Source organism: Nicotiana attenuata, unplaced genomic scaffold (genome assembly GCF_001879085.1).
Source record: "Nicotiana attenuata strain UT unplaced genomic scaffold, NIATTr2, whole genome shotgun sequence".
Lineage (NCBI taxonomy): Eukaryota > Viridiplantae > Streptophyta > Magnoliopsida > Solanales > Solanaceae > Nicotiana > Nicotiana attenuata.
In genome coordinates this window covers 81,802-95,949 of record NW_017670822.1, presented here as the reverse complement: position 1 = coordinate 95,949, position 14,148 = coordinate 81,802, and positions in this window count along the sequence as shown.

Sequence of the window (14,148 nt, the reverse complement as noted above, 5' to 3'; positions counted from 1 at the left end):
CTAGTTAATCCCTCTTTCATGGACATATTTCTTTCCGGTTAAAGAAGAGAATTTTTTTTTTCTGTTACATAAATTCAATTTTATTTCATCTAGAAAAAGTCATTTTCTTTTTGCAGCAATGGCTTTGTAATTTGAGATATTGGCAATAACCTTGGCTAAATCTTCTTTTTATTTGGCTAAAATAAATGGAGTTTCAACTGACATTTGTAGATTTGGACCGGAAAAAAAAGATAAGAAATACACAGCTGAAACATATATTCATTGTATCTAAAAAAATACAATTGCGATAAAATATGCAATGTATATTAAGAAATGATCACATTATGCATATGCCTTCAAGACCGTTCACTAGGAGTCAAGCCAAGGACCTTCAAGTTATTGGGATGCATTTGAAGTTGGAAGATTTGAACGATCTTTTGAAAAAGCCTAATAGAGTCTACAATTTCATCCAAATGGTATTCAAGGATGGTGGCCCAAGTTCATGTGAAGAGGCCCAATTACAAGTGGAGAGCCCAAGTACCTAAAGGTGTTTTTAGTCATTATGTAGACCTTAGTATAAATAGAAATATTGCTATGTGTTTTGTGAGCTTGAAGGTAGATTTGTGGTTGCCTTTGAACTAGCACTAGAATTTGCAATAGGTTTGTCTTCCTTATGAGGATTCTATTAGTGTAGGTTTTTGTTGATTATATTAAGGGTGATTAGTATTTAATTCTAGTTATTGCCAATATCTCATCATTATTTATGTCTTGCTTCCCTTTCTTTATTTGCTTTTCAAGTATCACTTCTTGTTCTTGTATTTTGGTTGTTATCAAGAAGAAACAACGAGAGAAATACCGTTGAAACAAATAAAGAATTATATTTGATCATGTGGCAATTAATATTTAAAAAATACCTGACTTGGATGCTGATTTTTTTTTGTTTTTCTTCCCTCCCACGCGCTTAAAAGAGAGTGTATGTACGTTCTTTGCCACATCAGCATCTCGGGGGGAGGGGGGGGGGGTCAAGACTATCAATTTTAGGGGGTATTAAAGACCACGTGATAAGGGGGTACTAAACAAAAATTGCCAAGTTCAGGGAGTCTCGAACTATTCTGCCACGAAAAAAATATTTGATATTTTAACGTATTTCTTCTTCTTTTTTTTCTTTTTTCTTTTTTCTTTTTCTCTTTGCTCCTTCTAAATTTGTGTAACAATGAAGGGAATCTTGGAGCAATGGGCGTCGTTTGGTAGAGTGAGAAGGTCTACCTTCTCACTACTCCCTTCTTCAACATTCCCATAGCAACAATGGACAATTTCCCACCCTCCACTCATCAATCCTTTCAAATCCCTCCTAAACCTCCGGATATCCTTCATGGAAATGAAGTTATGAATCCTCCTACATCAACGCCATGTAAGGAATCTCAACATGCTGATGAAGGAAATAATTCTTCGACGATTACACTAGCCAAAATACCCCACTACCCCAACTCATCATATAAGAGATTCTCCTTTTAGACTCTATCAATATTCACGTTTCTCAACCGCCTCTAGACCCAATTACTACTCAAGACACCCCTATGCAACTAGACTGCCTAATTCCATATTTGCCCAGCCAAAATATTTGCTCCCAAGCAATCTAAGATCTTAATGATAACCTACAAGTCCCACTCACAATAGACGACCTTCATAGGATTTATTAACCATGTAGGTATTCTCTTATTATTAAACTAATGGGAAAACGTATCATACACCAATACCTAAAGAAAAAACTATATCAGTTGTGGAAACCAATTGAAAACTTCACCTTTATGGATCTAGGGGCTGATTACTTCATAGTAAAGTTCACCAAGGAGGAAAATATGTCCAGAGCACTTAGTAATGGACCTTGGTTTATTAATGGTTACCACCTATTAGTACAAAAATGGGAGCCACAATTTGTATCCAGTGCGGCAAAACAACTGAAGTCAGCAGTTTGGGTTCGTCTTCCCCAACTCCCAGCTGAATTTTATGACTCTACCATTTTACAAAAAATTGAAAATACAATTGGCAGATTACTTAGGATTGATGCTTGCACTTCCTCTATCCTAAGAGGTAGATATGCTAGACTATGTGTTGAAGTATCAATGGAAAAGCCGGTCAAGCCTTTTGTTTATATTGGTAGCTATAAACAACATATACATTATGAGGGTGAAAACTTTCTATGCACCAATTGTGGTAAATTAGGCCACATCCAATTAAAATGTTCAGTCTTTTTGCCACCTCCCAATCCCAATGAGCAATAAGGAAGTCCAGCGGATATCCCAAAACAAGACACTTAAAGTGATTGGGTGACTGTCACTTTCAACAAGAAAAAGAAGACTACTTGTCTCAAATGCTAAGGTAACCAATCTAGGTACACGTCCAAAACTCAATGACACTAACACAGGTATGTCTTCCAATTCCCAAAATTTTAATTTTCCTAAATTCAAACATATGGGAAACAATCTCTTCAATGCACTAGCTACTGACTCAAAAGTTAGACAATTCATAGACAAAAAATCTAATACTAATACCCTCTCCTCAAATATTGGCCATAAATCCAATAATGTTTTTGAGATTCTACAAAGTCAGGATGAAAAGCCCATGGTTTTCGAAAATGGTTTAGCAAGAAATCTGGCCATAATCCCTAACGCCCAATGCATGCAAAGCAGAAAAGACAAACTCCTACATGTGTTCAAGACAAATGATATCTTGGAATCAACACCCCAATCATTAGATGAACCTTCCACTAAAAACAAAATAGGTAATTACTTGGCTACCTCTAAATTAAAGGAAATAACTAATCCTAAAATGGATATTACCACTACCCAAGCCATTAACCCTACCTCGTCAACATTACACATGGACATGCATGCAAAGGAGGATAGCCAAATGGCGGATTATTCAAAGCACCTGGCAACAACAAAATCCACCAAAATTTTATATATTCCCACATGCCAAGCCAATTATCTCCCATGCAGACAATGAAATCCATAGAAATCAAAAACCCTAGGAAAGTTACCAATCATATTACCAATACTAACCAAATAAATAACTCACAAAAAGAGGATGCAAGACTTCCACTCACAATCAAGAGAAGGTTTCGACTAGTTCACATCCTAAACCAACACAGAATCCCTCCGATGGCCAACCTTCCACCCATGCCACCACAGTTACAAAATCAGCCATTATTCTTCACATCCCCCCCTCAACCTCAAAATTACCAACGACCCCATGGCTAGAAGCAGACATTCTAGGCCAAGCAATAACCTTCAACATCCAAATCAATGGCCAAGAGATGGTAATAATAATCCAGAATACCCGCTACCTAGCCCAACTAATATCGGAAGGAATGCATATAGCAATGAACAACTACACCAATCAAGCATGGATCAATAATATCCTACACCCTCTGGCTCCATACATGAATCACACACTAATCCAGGCCATGCAGGACCAGTAGAATCTACCACAAACCCCCAACCAATTCATCAATCTTCCAATGAATCTACCATTCTTCCCATCGGAGGAAAGCATGACAATCAACCCGATCTTCATGCCTTGGAGTCACCATACAGTCCAGGAAGAGAGCAATTTACCAAACATAGCCCCAGTAAATCTGGAACCCAACATCCAAGTCAATGTGCCAAGACAAGATCTACCACAACATCCAGTAGAGGAGAAGAAGAAGAACCCCTTCCACAAGGTACTCAACCGAGTGTGAAATTTTCAAGCCTAAACGAGGTAAAAATACTACTCTTCCCAGAATTATGGAGCAATAAATACATATTCAGCTTCCCCAGCACTATGTACAAGTGCTCAATGCATGTTCGATCACCACAAGATCCCACAGTAGGAAAGCAGGCAATAATCCTAGTCCCATCAAGAAGGAGGAGCCACAACTCAGTGGAGAGGGAGTCCACTGTCAACCAACAACAAGCATCTCAAATGAATAGAGCCACTACTATAATATTTTGGAACGTTAGAGGTGCCAATAATGATGACTTCCGTCGTAATTTTAGGGAACTAATTGCCACTCATAAACTCTGCATTGTAGACCTTCTTGAGACTAGGATGTTGTTGCATGCCCCTTTCTAAATGAATTCAACTTCTCTGAGCTCATAAAGGTTCCTGCAGATGGCCAATCAGGAGGTATGGCCATTCTCTATAATCACAATGTGGTGACAGTGGAACACTTCACAAAAAATGGTCAGGAAATCCATGCTCTTTTAGAGGTACGTCCTTTTAATTTTAAATGACTTTTTTCAGCTATATATGCTAGTACAAAAGTTCATCTTAGAGACATTATGTGGGATAACCTTAAAACTTTTTTACAAAATTATAAGGGACTTTGGATGTTAGGGGGAGACTTAAATGACATTATTAGTAGTAATGAAAAAATAGGTGAAAGACCATTGAAAACATCTAGAGCTTCAAAACTCTGGGAATATATGGACTGTTGTAATCTCATAGACCTTGGTTTCAAGGGTAGCAAATTCACGTGGTCTAACCATAGGAAAAAAAAGTATTAATTATGGAAAGATTAGATCGTGTTTTAGCAAACGATGATTGGATAAAATTATTTCCAAATGTTATTATCACTCATCTCCCAAAAACCCACTCGGACCATAAAATAATTCTAGTTAAATTGAATATCTAAATCATCACTGTGAAATTTTTTCTCGTCTTGAGAATATTTGGTGCACTCATCCAAATTTTGGTAACATTGTTGCATATTAATGGAGGAATAAAGACTTAATGGAGGCTACCAAAACCTTTACTAATTACATTAAAATTTGGGGTAAAGAACACTTTGGCAACATAATTAGGGATAAAAAAAAATACTCCTAGCCAGATTAAACGTATCCAAAAATCCCCTCATTATAGTTTCTTTCTTTAAGAGTTGGAAGAGAACCTTCTCAGAGACTACAATAACATTCTTAAACTCGAAGAAGACTATTGAAAATTAAGGTCCAGAATTAATTGGCTAAACGAGGGAGATGCTAACACTAGGTTTTTCCAAATTAGTACCTCTTATATGAAGAGACAAAACCACATTAGCTTCTTTAGGAACAATGAAGGTGCATGTGTGACGACCCGGCCGGTCATCTCATGAGTTACCGCTCCGTTTTCCCCATTTTTGCTTCTTTATGCTTTTGTTATCTGTGTTTTGTGGTATCGGGTTGGTTGGATTGAATCCGGATTGGTTTTGGTGAAGTTGGAGACACTTAGTCTCTTTTAAGAAGGCTTAAGTTGGAAAAAGTCAACCGGATATTGACTTATGTGTTAGAGGGATCGGATGTGAGTTCCGATGGTTCGGTTAGCTTCAGGGGGTGATTTATGACTTAGGAGTGTCATCGGAATGGGTTTTGGAGGTTTGGAATAGATTTAGGCTTGAATTAGCGAACTTGATATTTTGGCAATTTTCGGTTGATAGGCGAGATTTTAACATAGGGGTCAGAATGGAATTCTGAGAGTTGTAGTAGATTCGTTATGTGATTTGGGATGTATGTGCAAAATTTTAGGTTATTCGGACGTGATTTGGTTGGGTTTTTGATCAAAAGCGGAATTCGGAAGTTTTTAGAAACTTAGGCTAGAATCCGAGGTGTTTTTGTTGATTTAGTGTTGTTTGAAGTGTTTTGATGATTGGAACAAGTTTGAATAAGTCTTTTGGATATGTTGGTGCCTTTGGTTGAGGTCCCGGGGGCCTCGGGTGAGTTTCGGGTGGTCAATCGGACCATTTTTGAAGTTTAGAAGCTGTTGAAGTTTTGCTGTTGCTGGTGTTTTCGCACCTGCGGTTTAGGGACCGCAGGTGCGGCGCCGTACGTGCGGAAGAGGAGCCGCAGAAGAGGATGGTTGAGAATTTGCCAGGAACCGCAGATGCGGTGTGGGACCGCACCTGCGGAGCTGCAGGTGCGGATTGCTTATCGCAGATGCGATTTTTGGGAACTTAAAGTGATTCCGCAGAAGCGGACGTTGAACCGCAAACGCGGTACCGTTGATGCGGTTGAGGGGCTGCAGATGCGGAAAGGCCTGGGCAGAAAATATAAATTGGGTCCTTCGCGAATTTTGAGCTATTTCACCATTTTTATCTCGGTTTTGGAGCTTTTTTGACGATTTGAAGAGGGATTTCAAGGGAACTTCATTGAGGTAAGGATTTTGGAATTAAAACTCATTCCTATGCTATTATTTCATGGATTAGAGCTAGTACTTATGGAAATTAAGGGTGAAATTTGGGGAAAGCTAGGGTTTAGGATTGGAGACCTATAATTGATGATTTAGTGGACAACTTGAGGTCGGATTTCTGAGGTTTTGGTATGTATGAACTCATGGGAAGATAAGGAATCTATTGGTGTAAGAATTTCTGAATTTCGAGGCATTGGCCCGGGGGTCGGGTTTGGTAATTTCGGGATTTGTGCTAATTGTTAATGATTTTTGCTTGGGCTTCGTTCCCTTAGCATATTTTGACGTCCTCGTTCTGATTTTGGATAGATTCGATGCGCGTGGAGGCCGATTCGAGGGGAAAGGCGTCGCGAGCTAGAGAATTAGCCGATTCGAGGTGAGTAATGATTGTAAATGATGTTATGAGGGTTTGAAACCTCGGATTGCACATCGTAGTGCTATATTGAGGAGTGTGATCGGAATGGGTTTTGGAGGTTTGGAGTAGATTTAGGCTTGAATTGGTGAAGTTGATATTTTGGCAATTTCCGGTTGATAGGTGAGATTTTGACATAGGGGTGGGAATGGAATTCCAAGAGTTGCAGTAGCTTCGTTATGTGATTTGGGATGTGTGTGCAAAATTTCAGGTTATTCGGACGTGATTTGGTTTGGTTTTTGAACAAAAGCGAAATTTGGAAGTTTTTAGAAACTTAGGCTTGAATCCGAGGAATTTTGGTTGATTTAGTGTTGTTTGAAGTGTTTTGATGATTGGAACAAGTTTGAATAAGGCTTTTGGATATGTTGGTGCCTTTGGTTGAGGTCCCGGGGACCTCGGGTGAGTTTCGGGTGGTCAATCGGACCATTTTTGAAGTTTAGAAGCTGCTGAAGTTTTGCTGTTGCTGGTGTTTTCGCACCTGCGGTTTGGGGACCGCAGGTGAGGCGCCGCACGTGCGGAAGAGAAGTCGCAGAAGCGGATGGTTGAGAATTTGCCAGGAACCGCAGATGTGGTGTGGGACCGCACCTGCGGAGTTGCAGGTGCGGATTGCTTATCGCAGATGCTATTTTTGGGAACTAAAGTGATTCTACAGAAGTGGATGTTGAACCGCAAACACGGTACCGCTGGTGCGGTTGAGGGGCTGCAGATGCGGAAAGGCCTGGGCAGAAAATATAAATTGGGCCCTTCGCGAATTTTGAGCTATTTCACCATTTTTATCTTGGTTTTGGAGCTTTTTGGACGATTTGAAGGGGGATTTCAAGGGAACTTGATTGAGGTATTATTTCATGGATTAGAGCTAGAATTTATGGAAATTAAGGGTGGAATTTGGGGAAAGCTAGGGTTTAGAGGTATGATTTCATGTTATTATTTCATGGATTAGAGCTAGAACTTATGGAAATTAAGGGTGAAATTTGGGGAAAGCTAGGGTTTAGGATTGGAGACCTATGATCGATGATCTAGTGGACCATTTGAGGTCGGATTTCTGAGTTTTTGGTATGTATGAACTCGTGGGAAGATAAGGAATCTATTGGTGTAAGAATTTCTGAATTTCGAGGTGTGGGCCCGGGGGTCGGGTTTGGTAATTTCGGGAGTTGTGCTAATTGTTGATTATTTTTGCTTGGGCTTCGTTCCCTTAGCATATTTTGACGTCCTCGTTCTGATTTTGGATAGGTTCGACGCGCGTGGAGGCCGATTCGAGGGGAAAAGGCGTCACGAGCTAGAGAATTAGCCGATTCGAGGTGAGTAATGATTGTAAATGATGTTCTGAGGGTTTAAAACCCCGGATTGCACATCGTAGTGCTATATTGAGGTGAGGCACACGCTTGATGACGAGCGTGGGGTCGTGCACTATTGGGGACTGTGACTTGGTCCGTCCCGATTGATGATTTTACCTCGTATTTGACTGAAATCTATTTGTTATCATCATTGTTAGGGCTGAATCCCATATTTGGGATTCGTGCCAACTATTTGAACCCTTCGGGGATTTTTGTTGATGTTTCCTCACTGTTTTGACTTTATACTTGAACTCACTCACGTTATTTTTCACTGTTTTCAAAACACAGCCATGTTCACTCAGTTTTAATACTCAAATGATATTTAAATGATGTTTTGGGCTGAGAAACACTATTTTACTGTTGCCCGAGAGGCTTATGTGATTTTTGACTGAGTAAGGCCGATGGCCTATGTTGTGAGGATATATTTTGGGTCGGGCTGCACGCCGCAGCGGTGATACACTGATACTGATTTGAGGCCGAGGGCCTGAGATATGTATGCCACGAGGTGGCTTGATTGATATGAGGCCGAGGGCCTAGATTTGATGCCACGAGATGGCTTGTTATTGCGCTTGGGCTGTAAGGGCCCTTCCAGGAGTCTGCACACCCCCAGTGAGTGCGGGTACTCATTGTGATGTGATATATAGCCTGAGGGGCTGGTATGGTTCTATGTGATTGCCCGAGGGGCTGGTACCGTTCTGAGATATTGCCCGAGAGGCGGATTTGTTGACATTGTGCCCGAGGGGCGAGCCTTATGTGCTTATCTTTCTTATTTGCCTGTCATTTACCTGTTTAATTGTGTATTTGTGCTCAAGAGGAAGATTTCTGTGCTTATCTGCACTAGTTGTTCTGCATTCATTTGCGTAACTGTTGAAAAAGTCATTTCCAAAGAAGTTTAAACTGAACTAAGATGTTTTAAGGGATTTTACAGCTTCATTGCTTTCTACTGGCTTTTGAAACTGCTTCTATACAGCATGTTGATGCTCTTTTTGTGATTTCTTACCATTCAGACTTTAGTTATGATTATTACTCACTGAGTTGGCAGTACTCATTTTACTCCCTGCACCTTGTGTGCAGATTCAGGTATTTTCTGAGCTTGGTGGTAGTTGTCATTGGAGTTAGCAAGGTAGCTGCCTGGCGATCGCGGCTCTGCTTTCTCCCTCTTTATTCCTCCTTATGTATTATTGCGATTTTTCCGACCATTTTGGTCTTGATGTGACTAGGCAATTGTAGTAGATGCTCATGACTAGTGACATCCCGGTATCGGGTTGCGTTGGGTTGTATTCCGTGAATTGTTTTGTATTATCATCGTTATTTCTAAGATTATATCTTGTTTTAGACGTAATGCTTATTGTTTAATTGCTTAAAAACTGGATTGGAAATGTGTCAGCTGGCCTTGTCTTCACGAGAGGCGCCATCACAATCGGGCCTTGGTTTAGGGTCGTGACATCATGGCTAGATAATCACCAAGATATCCTTAATCATAACCCTGAACACTTTACCTCTCTATTTACTACTAGTCATACATATGCAAATTGGACCCACATGTTACATAGTTCAACCAGTTCCCATAATGTTGACCTTACAGCATTAGATAATCCCTTGCTTGACTATGAAATTGGTACAACTATTTTTTCCTTCAAGCCTTTTAAATCACCGGGGCCTGATGGATTACACCCTTTTTTTTAATCAAAAATACTGGAAAATTATAGGAAACTCTGTTAGGGCCTTTTGTCACAAAATTTTTAGTGAATATGCCATCCCTCTAGAGATCAATACTACCTATCTCCGCCTAATTCCAAAATTCCCCAATGCAAACAACCTCAATAATTTTCGGCCAATTAGTCTATGCAATACTATTTACAAGATTATCACAAAATCATTGCAAACAGGCTAAAGCCAATGCTTGCTACTCTCCTAAGCCCTACTCAATCTATCTTCATTAAAAATAGAAGGGTTAGTGACAATGCTGTTATTATCCACGAATTGATTCACCAATTCAAAAAAATAAAAGGAAATCTAGCAAAATGCTGGTCAAAATTGACCTTGAAAAGGCATTCGATAAGTTAGAATGGTCCTTCATATACAGAACCCTTTTATACTTCAAAATCCCTCCAAAAATGTCCAAACTAATTATGTTCTGTATATCCACAACATCCCCACATTTGTTCTAGTCAATGGAACAAAAACCAAGTTTTTCCACCCATGTAGGGGAATCAGGCACGATGACGCAATGTCCACCTATATATTTATTCTATGCATGGAAATATTATCAAATTACTTAAACCATCTAGTTGACATTAGGACATGGGACCCTATTATGATGGACAAAGATAGCCCTCCTCTATCTCATCTTTTCTTCACAGATGACTTGGTTTTAATTGAAAAAGCCAACAATAAAACCACATCATCCATTCAGTCTGCCCTTAAGCACTTCTGCGACCTTTCCGGGCAAATTATAAACTATGCTAAATCCAGAATAGTTTTCTCAAAAAATTGTAGCAAAATAACTAGCTCAAATATCTCCCATTCCCTTGGGATAAAAGTCTACAATTCTTTTGGAGATACCTGGATTTCCCTATTGTAAATAATAACCCCAATCACAAAGATTACCAATTCATCATCGACACTATGAGAAGTAAACTTTCTGGGTGGAAATGTGATAAACTAAACCTGGCTGGTAGTAGGGGTGTGCATTCGATTTATCGATTCGATTTTGACCCTTATCGATAATTACTTATCGATTATCGATTTGTACATATGCTTATCGTTATCGTTTCAATAAGGTTTCGATTTTTTCGATTTTGATTTATCGATTTTGGGGGCTTCTCGATTCAGTTATCGATTACACCAATAAGAAAATTTGCGGGATTCCACGGAAAGTATATCGCTATAAACGCGCCTAACTAATATGGACAAAAAGAAGCTAAAATAAGACGAACACCATTTATAACATAAAAATTATATCAACAAGCACATGCAACAAAACTAAAGTAAGGGATCAAATGTATGCCACCAACACTCCAACGGTATAAGAAAAACAAAACAAAATACATCATCACGGCTAATTCTGTTTTCCATTAATTTGAACTTCATTCCTTTGATCTTTAAATATGATCATTCCTTAAATGTGATAGAGGAAATAATAGGGTAAGGGAATTAGGGTAAAGGAAAGGGTATAGATTAGGAAAAATGATATTGTATAGCCTCTTTCAAAATAGTGGCGGAATATATATACATTCTGTATGTTATATTAATCTACACAAATAGGTAATTACTTATTCTACAAGTGTCTACAGTTTAGGGGTGTGCATTCGATTTATCGATTCGATTTTGACCCTTATCGATAATTACTTATCGATTATCGATTTGTACATATGCTTATCGTTATCGTTTCAATAAGGTTTCGATTTTTTCGATTTCGATAACAAATAATCGATTCGATTTATCGATAAACCGATTCGAATGCACACCCCTAGCTGGTAGAAGTACTTTAATAACATCAACTCTCTCCAGCCTACCAGCATATTACATGCAGTACACATTGCTTCCCCCTAAAACTCTTACGAAAATTGACCAAATTCAAAGGAACTTTCTTTGGGGTACAACTGATCATAAAAGAAAGCTTCACCTTGTCAATTGGAATTTAGTTACTAGAACCAAAGATGAAGGAGGATTAGAGTTAAGAAAAGCTCGTTCTAAGAACCTAACCTTATTAGCCTGTCTAGCCTGGAGATTAGCTAACAATATCACTAATTTATGGGCAATTATCCTCCTTAGAAAGTACTCTCATAAGCCAAGTGAAAAGGGCTCGTTCATTTGGAATAATATCATTAAGGGATGAAAAATAGGCCAAAAAGGTATGACATGGTCCATCCACAATTCCTCCTCTCTTAATCTGTGGGAAAATAGATGGATCCCTAACTCAAACACCCTAAGAAGCTATGTTATTGGTCCTCTAACCAAAGAGGAAGACTCTCTTAGGTTATGTGATGTTAGATCCGAAAATAGGTGGAACTTGGAAAAACTTACCTTTGATATCCCGGACGAGATAACTGGAAAAATCCTCTCAACCTTCATCCCTAGTAACAACAATAAGGATTCCATATCCTGGGATAGTAATGTGAATGGGATCTTCACGACTAATTCTTGCTATGAACTAGTTGAAGGTAAAAAACATCCTCAAATAAAATCCAACTGGGTATGGAACTTGCATTGCCCTAACAAAATCAAATATTTCTTATGGCTTTGTAACCTCAATAGACTACCATGCAGAAACTATCTATCCCAAATAGGCTTGAACATAGATGAGCAGTGCACAATTTGTCGTAAAGAACCAGAATCTTCTATGAACATTTTCCTCACCTGCCCTCAAGTCCATACTCTATGGGAAAAACTAGGCATAAATACTAGTAGTAAATTCCAACCAAAATGCCAAAATTGGCTCCAATCTCTTACATTGGAAAATCTTCAAATTCCAAGCAAAATTCTGACTTGGAATATTTTATTCCCTTTTGTAATTTGGAACATCTGGCTTACAAGGAACAATAACAGTATAAACAATACTACCGTACCACTATCCCTTAATAAGATCATTAACCAATCTATCGAATATATTCTTCTAACGGACAGAGAATTCAATTGGAATAGGAAAATCAACCTAACAATCAGTTGGATTAAACCTCATTCTGGTTGGTTTAAGCTAAATATTGTAACGACCCGACCCGTCGTTACGGGAGGTATCGCCCCGTTTTCCCCGTTTTATGCTTCTATATGTTTCATTATATGTGTTTGGAGAATTTGAAGTAATTCGGTTAGAGTTCGGTTAGAAATGAGACAATAAGTCTCTTTATGAGAAGGTTAGTTTGGAAAAGTCAACCGAATGTTGACTTATGAGTTAGAAGGCTCGGAATGGATTTCCGATGATTCGACTAGTTTCGGGGGATGATTTGTGACTTAGGAGCGCAATCGGAATTGAATTTGGAGGTCCGGTGTAGAATTAGGCTTGAATTGGCTAAGGTTGGATTTTGGTGAATTTCGGATGGTAGATGAGATTTTGATTCGAGGGTCGGAATGGAATTCCGAGAGTTGCAGTAGCTCCGTTAGGTGATTTTGGATATGCGTGCAAAGTTTCAGATCATTCGGAGGTGTTTAGGTCGGGTTTTAGATCAAATGCAAGTTTCGGAAGTTTTAGTTTAACTTAGGCTTGAATCTGTGGTAATTCGATGATTTTGATGTTAACGATAGTGTTTTGATGATTGGAACAAGTTTGAATAAGGTCTTGGGGTGTGTTGGTGCTATTGGTTGAGGTCCCGGGGGCCTCGGAGTGATTTCGGGTGGTTAAACGGAAAATCTTGATGTTTGTTGCAGGTCTGGTGCACCTGGCTTCTGGTATTTCTGCATCTGCGGAAAAGGAGCCGCAGAAGCGGTTCCGAGATGCGGCTAAGAGATTGCATAAGCGGTCCGTGAGGGACCGGGGTAATTAAGCGGGTCCGCATAGGCGAAAAGGAGGCCGCAGAAGCGGAATGGTGAGATCCGCAGAAGCGGATGGTTCGGCGCAAAAGCGGAAGGCCAAGGATTTAATGAAAAACCACATAAGCGGTCATATGGCCGCAGAAGCGGTCCCGCATAAGCGGTTACGGGACCGCAGAAGCGAAAATTACTGAAGGGTTTTAATGAATCAGTGTTCGCGAATTTCAGAAGATAAGAAAACATTTTTACTCCGCAAAAGAGAGCTTTTTGAGCAATTTGAAGAGGGTTTTCAACGGGTATTGATTTGAGATAAGTCTCTTGACTAGAAAACACCATTTTATGGAAGAACCAACACTCAAATTCATGAAAGTGGGTAGAAATTGTGAAGAACTAGGGCTTGGTTTTTGAAAACGAATTTTTAGGATTTGAAAGGCCATTTGAGCTCCGTTCTCGGTAAACTTTATATGTACGGACTCGTGGCGATACGAGGAATCCGTTGGTGTGATTTTCGGAATTTTTCGAGAAGTGGGCCCGGGGCTCGGGTTTTACCAACTTCGTGAATTTTAGTACTTTTCGAGTATTTTTGATTGGGTTACGTTTCTTTAACCCATATTTATGTATTCGCTATGATTTTGACTAGATTCGACGCGCGAGGAGGTCGATGCAAAAGGAAAAGGGATTGCAGACCAGTCTACGGCCAGTTAGAGGTGAGTAGTTGGTATATATGATGGCCTGAGGGTTTGAAACCCCGGA